Source organism: Phasianus colchicus, chromosome 17 (genome assembly GCF_987193195.1).
Source record: "Phasianus colchicus chromosome 17, bPhaCol1.hap1.1, whole genome shotgun sequence".
NCBI classification, from domain to species: domain Eukaryota; kingdom Metazoa; phylum Chordata; class Aves; order Galliformes; family Phasianidae; genus Phasianus; species Phasianus colchicus.
This window is the reverse complement of record NC_143452.1, coordinates 9662787-9670702: the sequence shown is the minus strand read 5'-3', so window position 1 is coordinate 9670702 and position 7916 is coordinate 9662787.

The window sequence follows — 7916 nt, the reverse complement described above, 5'->3', positions numbered from 1 at the left end:
AGACAGGATAGTGGCAGTGGCACAGCAACGCAGGGGCTGGTGCTGAGCTGTGCTCCACCGTGTGTTGGGGATTTTATGGCCGCAGTTAATTTTTAACAGGAAATAGGAGCTGATGGACCGGGAGGCTTTTCCACCTACCACCCCCCTTCCACTTCTTTCAGTGCAATAAATGACCCCTGCGCTCCTGTTTGGAAACCATAAAAATTGGATGCGAGGCTTTTTGGGTCTTGAAGAGATCAAAGGGCAGCTGCTGTGGGGCAGCAGAACAGCCCATGGGGCCGGCGGTGGTGCTGGGACTGAGGGGAACACAGTGACATACACCCACTTTCCCCCATCTGCAGCCCCAGAGCCAAAACCCATCAGCAGTACCGATGCTGGGAGGGTCCCCTGTGTTGGTACGCAGCAGGACGTGGCTGAGCGCTGCCGGCTCTGCCCGGATGGGGACAGCTCTGGGCTCACCGTGGCTTTGGTACCATGCACGCATTGCCCAACCTTCACGATGCCCTGTAAAGCCCCGAATTCAGGCCGCAAAGATCTTTTTCTCACAGGTTTGTGTTGGCTTGAATGGCTGGAAATTCATTAACAATTAGCGCGCGAGAAAAACAAAACCCAGAGCAGCCAAGCAGCTACCCCGAAGTTTCTGGGTTGCTGTTTAATGTGACATTTTGCCAGTGAATGTCTGGAAAAAAAATATGAGAACCACAAGAACAAAAGGCAGAAGGGTTGGTAAATATTTGTTCCAGAGAGAAGATATTTTTGTGCTGTCCCTGATCTCAACACCCCTGCCGCGGGCGCTGGCTCCGCGCCGCTCTTCGTCATTGTTACTGGAGGATGAGGCAGGCGAGGGCGCAAAATGGGAAACAATTGTTGAATAATCCGCGCGCGGCCGCGTTGCCAAACCCTTCCCTGCCATTTTTCAACACAGCGATGCTGGAAATCAGGGCAACGTCGATAGGAGGTGCGTTGGAGGGAGCGCCTTTGGGTACGGCGATGGGGTCGCGTTGCGCTGATCCACCTCGGACTGCAAAATAAAGGGCAGAGGGCCATGAGGGTTTGTGGGCTTGGACCAGGGGATGCTCCATCCTTGGCAGCAGAGGCTCAGGGTTGTCCTTTCCACGTGGCCAGGGCAGGAGATTGCCATTTTGGGACCACAAGGATGCACAGGGGTTGACCCGATATTCCTGAGTACTGGTGGTTGATGTGGGGCTGGGATGTGCAATGGGGTGCCCCATAGCAGAGTGGGGAGGCCATGGGCTCCTCCTGCTCCCATCTTTTCCCTCATCCTATGCCATGAGACAGAGGGGATGCCCTGTCCTTCTCACTGATAGAAAAAAAAGAGAAAGAAAAGTGGTTTCAGCACAGCTGACCCCTCACCCATACCCCATTGCCACGTCATCCACTCGATGGGTTTTGATTTGGGGTTTCCAACAACATGGCGAATCTTTGCAACAAACATAAGTGCTTTGGTTCAGAGCACGTTTAAGGGCTGGAAAAAATGCTGATAGGAAAAGCTGCCTATAAGGAAAGAGGAGATTTGAGCAGGCATTTAACAAGCAGAGAGCTGGGGGCTGTATGGAGGTGATGGCTCCTTATCTCTGTCAGTGGCTGATATGGAACTGCGGGCTCAGCGGGATGCCCTATACTGCTTGGGTGGGTGTTCTCTTTCCAGCTGGAAATCTTGCCCAGGCAATGCTGTAGGCTTTAGAATGTGCATATGGGCCCAAAGAGGTGCAAAGCCGAGGGCAGACAGTATGGTGCTGCTCGGCACCCTGAGGCCTTATCCCAACCCACCCCAACCTTCCAAACCCACACGAGGCCAAAGAGCAGCAATGCCAGCTGTCCCAGGCCAAGGACCCCGCTGCAAAGCACAGGGGACCCTGCTGGGGCGCTATTAAAAAATAACCTTTATGGCCCCCATAAAGAGAGGGCAAAGTTTCAAGAGGTCACCAGGGAGGGGAAAGTCCCCCTGGCCCCATTGGCACCCCTGGACCTGCAGAGCAGACAATGATTAACTCACAGAGCGGGGTACGCCCATGGGACACTGCTGTCCCCACAGTGTGGGGGCAATGGGGGAAAGTCTGGTCCTTCCAGGACCATTTTTCAGGATGAGTTTTGTAGGGATGAGTTTTGTGGGATGGGTTTTATAGGATGAGTTTCGCTTCGGCACCGGAGCGCAGGGATGGAGGAAGCATCTGGAGAGGAGCGGGGCGGTGGGGAGGGAGAGCTGCATCCACCCCCCGCATCCCCCTTTCACTGTGTGGGCAGTTGTTTTATGGCAGGAGGGCCGGGGAACCATTTTAGCATGATCCACGCTGAGACTGCTCGAGGAGTTCCCTGCTGAGGGCTGGATACAAAGAAAAGCGGAATTAACGGCGGGTCATATAAGGCAACAGGATCTGACAGATCCGAGCCAATGTATGCTGGCAGCAGCCAGTCCGTGGCACTGTGAGAAAACACTCCTGCAAATTTAACAAATCCCTATGGTCTAGAAAGTCATGTACAAGAAATTACTAATGAAGGGATCTAGTCATATCTGGATTTCCAGACGCTGGTCATAGTCCCACCGCATCTTGCAGGCCATATAAGTACATGGATCTGCATCCAGGGCGCTGCGGACCGGGAGGATTGTTCAGATCATCTGCGTCACTGCAGGGCTTGGGGACACGGCGTGGGGATGGGTCCTGTGTGTGGGATGGCTGGGGGAGTGTGGGGCTGCAGTGGCACTGGGGGGGTGTCATGCTGACATCGGGCTGGTATCAGGGTGAAGGGGGCCACCAGGGGATGCTCAGCCAAGGCACCATGCATTGCCCATGAGCTGCTGGGGACTGCCCTGTTTTCCTTCCTAGCCTTGGTGTCACCCCATGGGCACAGCAGAAGTTGCATTTCCTAAAGAGCTGCTGTTGTGCTTCTGCCTGTGAAGTTCTCCTCCCTCCTCTTCCAGCTCTGTAGGTTCTACACAAACACTCACTATTGTTAGTCTGACCCAAACACGTGGTGTATATCCTGCACAAATGCTCATTGTAGGTCCTACCCAAACACCCACTCTAGGGCCTATCCAAATGCTCATCGTAGATCCTACCTAAACACCCCATGTAGGTCCCACCCAAGCACATAGTGTATGCCCTACCTAAGCACTCAGTGTAGGTCCTACCCAAATGCTCGTTGTAGATCCTGCCCAAACACATTGCGTATGTCCTACACGGACACCTAGTGTAGGTCCTACAGAAACACACAGTGTATGTCCCACCCAAACACGTAATCTATGTCCTACACAAATGCTCATCATAGATTCTACCCAAACATCTGGTGTAGCTCCTACCCAAACACACAGAATAGGTCCTACCCAAACACCCGGTGTAGGTCCTGCCCAAACTCATAGTGTATGCCCAATGCAAACACCAAGTGTAGGTCCTACCCAAACACGTAGTGTAGGTCCTACCCAAACACATAGAATAGGTCCTACCCAAACACGTAGTGTAGGTCCTACCCGAACACGTAGTGTAGGTCCTACCCAAATGCCTGGCTATTTTCTAACCCATCCATTTTTCTTCCCCCCATGCTGTCGTGGCGATGCCGCAACCTCCACCAGCGACCAGCTGCTTCTGCCCCATGGAGCTGGGCAGGTGGCCAGCCCCCCCCCTCCCCTCCCCGAACCCCTCGCTCTGCCCAGGGACAAAGAGGAACAGACGTCACCGCGCATCACGCGGCCACGGCCCGCTCCATCTTGTTAGCACATTGTGTAACACAACATGTGGAGGCACCGGGACCGCACACACATGCGTTCCCCAACAGCCCAACGAGGGGGGAACGAAAGAAAAAGAAAAAAAAAATGAAGAAAAAAAAAAAGAGAGAGAGAGAGAGAGAGGAAAAAAAAAAAAAAAAAGGAAGCAATTTAAGCTTTGAATCTTTCTCTTTAAAATGTTCTCATGGCTTCATTAGAATTTGCAGCCACAGAGGCTTTGAAGAGCCTGGTATAAGGAGTGAAACATCTGGAAAAATTAGGATTAATGAAAACATAATTCCCAAGACTAAAGGAAAGATTAATCCTGCGTTACCACTTGTGTGTTCCACAGCTTTTCCCCAGCTCGTAACGCTGAACTTATTAAATCGCCTTGAGCTGAGTTTTCCTTTTTCTCTCTCCCTCCCCTATTGAGTCCAATGGAAGCGACTGATGCCAAACGTAACCATAACCAACTGCGCCGAGCAGCACGTGTGTGCCTGCCCGCCCCGCTCCCAGGTGGGCTGAGGGGGCCTGGGGGTGGGCAGTGGGGTGGGGGCTGTGTGGGGCGGTGGGTGCTGTGCTCACAGGGCTGCACCTGCTGAGCTCGGCAGGATGGGGCCGATGTGCTGCTGGGATGGGGGATACGGTGATTTGGGGGCTACGTTTGGAAATAAACCAATGTAAAGATTTGGGAATAAGTGCTCGACTTACTCCCAAGGTGTTGGGTGACATTTCTGCAAGCACAAAGCCTTGCCATGGCTGTGGGAGGGCAGTATCATGCCACGCCGTGCAATGCCATGCAATGCTGTGCAATGCCATGCAATGCAATGCTGTGCTGTCCAATGCCTTACTGCCTAATGCTGTGCAATACCGTGCAATTCTGTGCTGTGCCATGAAACGTCCTGCAGTGCCGTGCTCTGCCATGCAGTGCTGTGCCATGCAAAGCCATACCATGCGATACCATGCCATGCTGTGCTACGCCGTGCTGTGCAATGCTACGCAATGCTGTGTGCTGCCCGTGCTGGCACCACCCTTCATTGCTGTGTTTCGTTGCTGCTGGGGCGAGGCTGTGAGAGGGGCATTGAGCAATGCGTGCCCTGTGCCAGCTGCTCCGCGGGCGATGCTGCTCTGCGTGGGGTTCCTGCGAGCTGCACCACGGGGGTTCTGCAGTGGGGATGGGGCACACTGCAGTGCTGGAGATACTCGGATCTCAACCGTGCCATGCAATTCTGCTCCAGCCCCAGCAAAGCCATAGGTAGGGCTGGCATGGGATATGAAGCTGAGCTTGGTGGTGCTGGGGCTTTGCACGCAGGCAGCAGCTGAAGAAGCTGCTCTTGGGGGGAAATCCCTTTTGCTCTGTAAAATACTGCAGCAGATTCCTATTTATTTGGGGCAATGATAATGCATGGGAAAAAAGTATCGTGGGAGAGATGGCGGTGGCAGATTTGGGGGTTATATCAAATGTTTGCCCTTTGTATGGAGCTCAGCCACGTCCCTTTGCTCCATTTCTCTTTGCTCTGTCACTGCAAAGCCTGGCTGCCCAGACGCTAATGTGTGAAAACGGATGCAATCAGCGTCGGTGCGCTCCTCTCCCCAAATTAAACACCAGTACATATGTCTATATAGTGGTGTTTATTTAGCATAATAAAAGAAGGCAGATTTCACTTCATTACGCCTTAATCCATCCCACGTTTGGCTGGGGGGAAGGCTGGGCAGCGTGAGCCCTGCTCCGAGGCCAGCTGCTCCACAGAGCACAGCAGCTTGTGCAGAGCCAGCACACAGCTGTGTGTCCGGCTGCCTGGAGCCCTGCTGGGGTCTGCAGGCTTGGGGATGCTCCCAGGGCTGAGCTGGCCCCCGGAGCTAGAGGAGCAGCACATGCTGGGGGTGGTTGCCGTGGGGCAGTGCGTCCCCTCTGTGTGTCCCTGCTGGGGTTTGGATGGCAGCACTGGGTGGTGCTCTGTTTGTCATCTCTTCATGGGGAAGGCAGGTGTGGGCCTGGGCAGGGCTGCAGCCAGCATAGTCAGAGGTGTGTTTGTGACATGCATGGGGAAAAAGTGCACAACTGGCCCATATGTGGGGATAAAAGGCACATTTACCCCATGCACAAGGATAAAGGACACATCTGCCCCATGCATGGGAGTAAAGGAACATCTGTTCCATGAATGGGAGTAAAGAGCATATCTGCTCCTTTCATGGGGATAAAGAGTGCATTTACCCCATGCATGGAGATAAAGGACATATATGATGCATATGCCTCATGCATAGGGATAAAGGACATATCTGCCTCTTGCACAGGGACAAGGGACAAGTTCACCCTATGCATAGGGATAAAGGACACACCTGTTCCACGCATGAGGAAGGAGAGCACATCTGCCCCGTGCACAGGATGGATACCTGGGCTCTACCCCTGTGCTGTGTGAGCCCTGGAAGAGGGCCAGGCTGCCAGGACAGCCAGGATGACACCGTGCCTCAGTGGACAGGACAGCCCATGGGACACACGAAGGCTCTCCATGCACGCAGGGACTTCACTGCAGCGCTCCAGGAGTGGCAGCCAGGACCCCCCCAGGGCTGCGCCGCAGAGGTGACACCGGCACAGCGCTTCGCTCCCTCCTTCCCACGCCTCTCCCTGTTGTTTTCCAGAGAGGAAATCTGCAACCTTGCTCTTTTTTTTTTATTTTTTTTTCCAATTTGCTGTTGTTCTGTGCATGTGCACAGCACGGGGCCCAGCTGGAGGTGGTGGCGGCGGTGCCGGCGGGCGCCAGGTGCCCGTCACCGTGCGGACAATGGCGGCGGCACCCACAGCGCATTGTGTGTGAGAGGGGGAGATGGATGGAGGTCACATCCTGCCGCTCTTCCCGTGCCCGGCACCAGGAAAAAGCTGTGCTTTGTAAATACAAAAATAAACAACAAACTCTTCCCCCCATTTACCACCTTCCCCACCATCCCCCAACAAACACAACAACAGCGCCGGTGGTATCGGAGCCACCTGCTCGGGGAAGTGATTTTTCATATAGGCAGGAAGCAGGGGGCTAATTAAATCCCAGGTCAAGAATATAAAGGGAGAAAGAAGTCGATGGCAAGAAGTTTATTGTCCCATTGTGCAGCCAGAGAGGTGTGTGCGGTGCCCGGTGATGTGGCAGCGGGTGCGGGTGGCACAGAGAGCTGGGTATGAGGGTGGGCTGAGAGGAGGAGGAGGAAGAAGAGGGATGAAGGCAGCAGAGGGAATCCCCCTTTCCTTCTCGTGCCACAGTAGTGGGTTCATCCGTGTAGCCCTCACCGAGTGGGAGTGCGTGGCAATGAGATCCCCAGTGTCCCCTTCTGCTGTGTGCAGAAAGTCAGCCTGGCCAGACCTACAAGAGTGTCTCAGCCTTCAGCGAGATCATATGAGGTTTCTGTTTCACAAGAAGGAGGATGGCATTTCCATTGTGCTCGCCGGGGAAGTGTTGCAATGTGCGGCCGCTTCCATTCTTTGTCTTCCTCCATGCAGAGGAGGAGTCTCAGCCTCATCCAGAGTGACCCATCACACCCTGTCCCCCCCTCAGCTGCATAATTCAACTCCATTGGACTCGGCAGTCCTCTGAGGTGAGCACGTGGCTGTGGTGTCCCTGTGTCCGTGTGGGGCTGTCCCCTCCACCCACCCCCGGCCATTGCCCGTGCCACCAGTGCTCTCCATCTCCATAAGAGCTTTGATTAACCCCAGCTTGCTGCTATGAACCATGGCCAACTGGGGGACCCCAGTGGCTTTGGGAACGCAATGTGAAGGTGATGCCCAACAACTTCTGCCTCTGCTACAGACCCACCCTGAGCTGGCAGCCCTTAGAGCACCACACAAAATGTCATCTTTGGGAACCGTGGACACATTTTCTATTCCTCAGCCATGCTCTATGTGCTGAATGTAAGTCAGTAACAGGGTATGATTATGAGAAATAACTTAGGAAAAGGCAAACAGCAGCTGGAGGGGCTGCAATGGAGTGCATGCATTGGAAGTGCTGCTGTGCTGGCATCGAGTCCATCCTGCAGCCATCCTGGAGTCACCCAATGGCACCCATTGCCAGGTCCCCTCCCTGATGCCATCCATGGTGCCATGGGATGAGGACGGAGCCCCAGCCCCGGTGCTGGCCGTGGGCCTTGCTCCAGCTGGGCGCTGTTGTGTAAGGACTCCCGAGCCTCTGCGGCACAGAGATAAGCCCAAGAA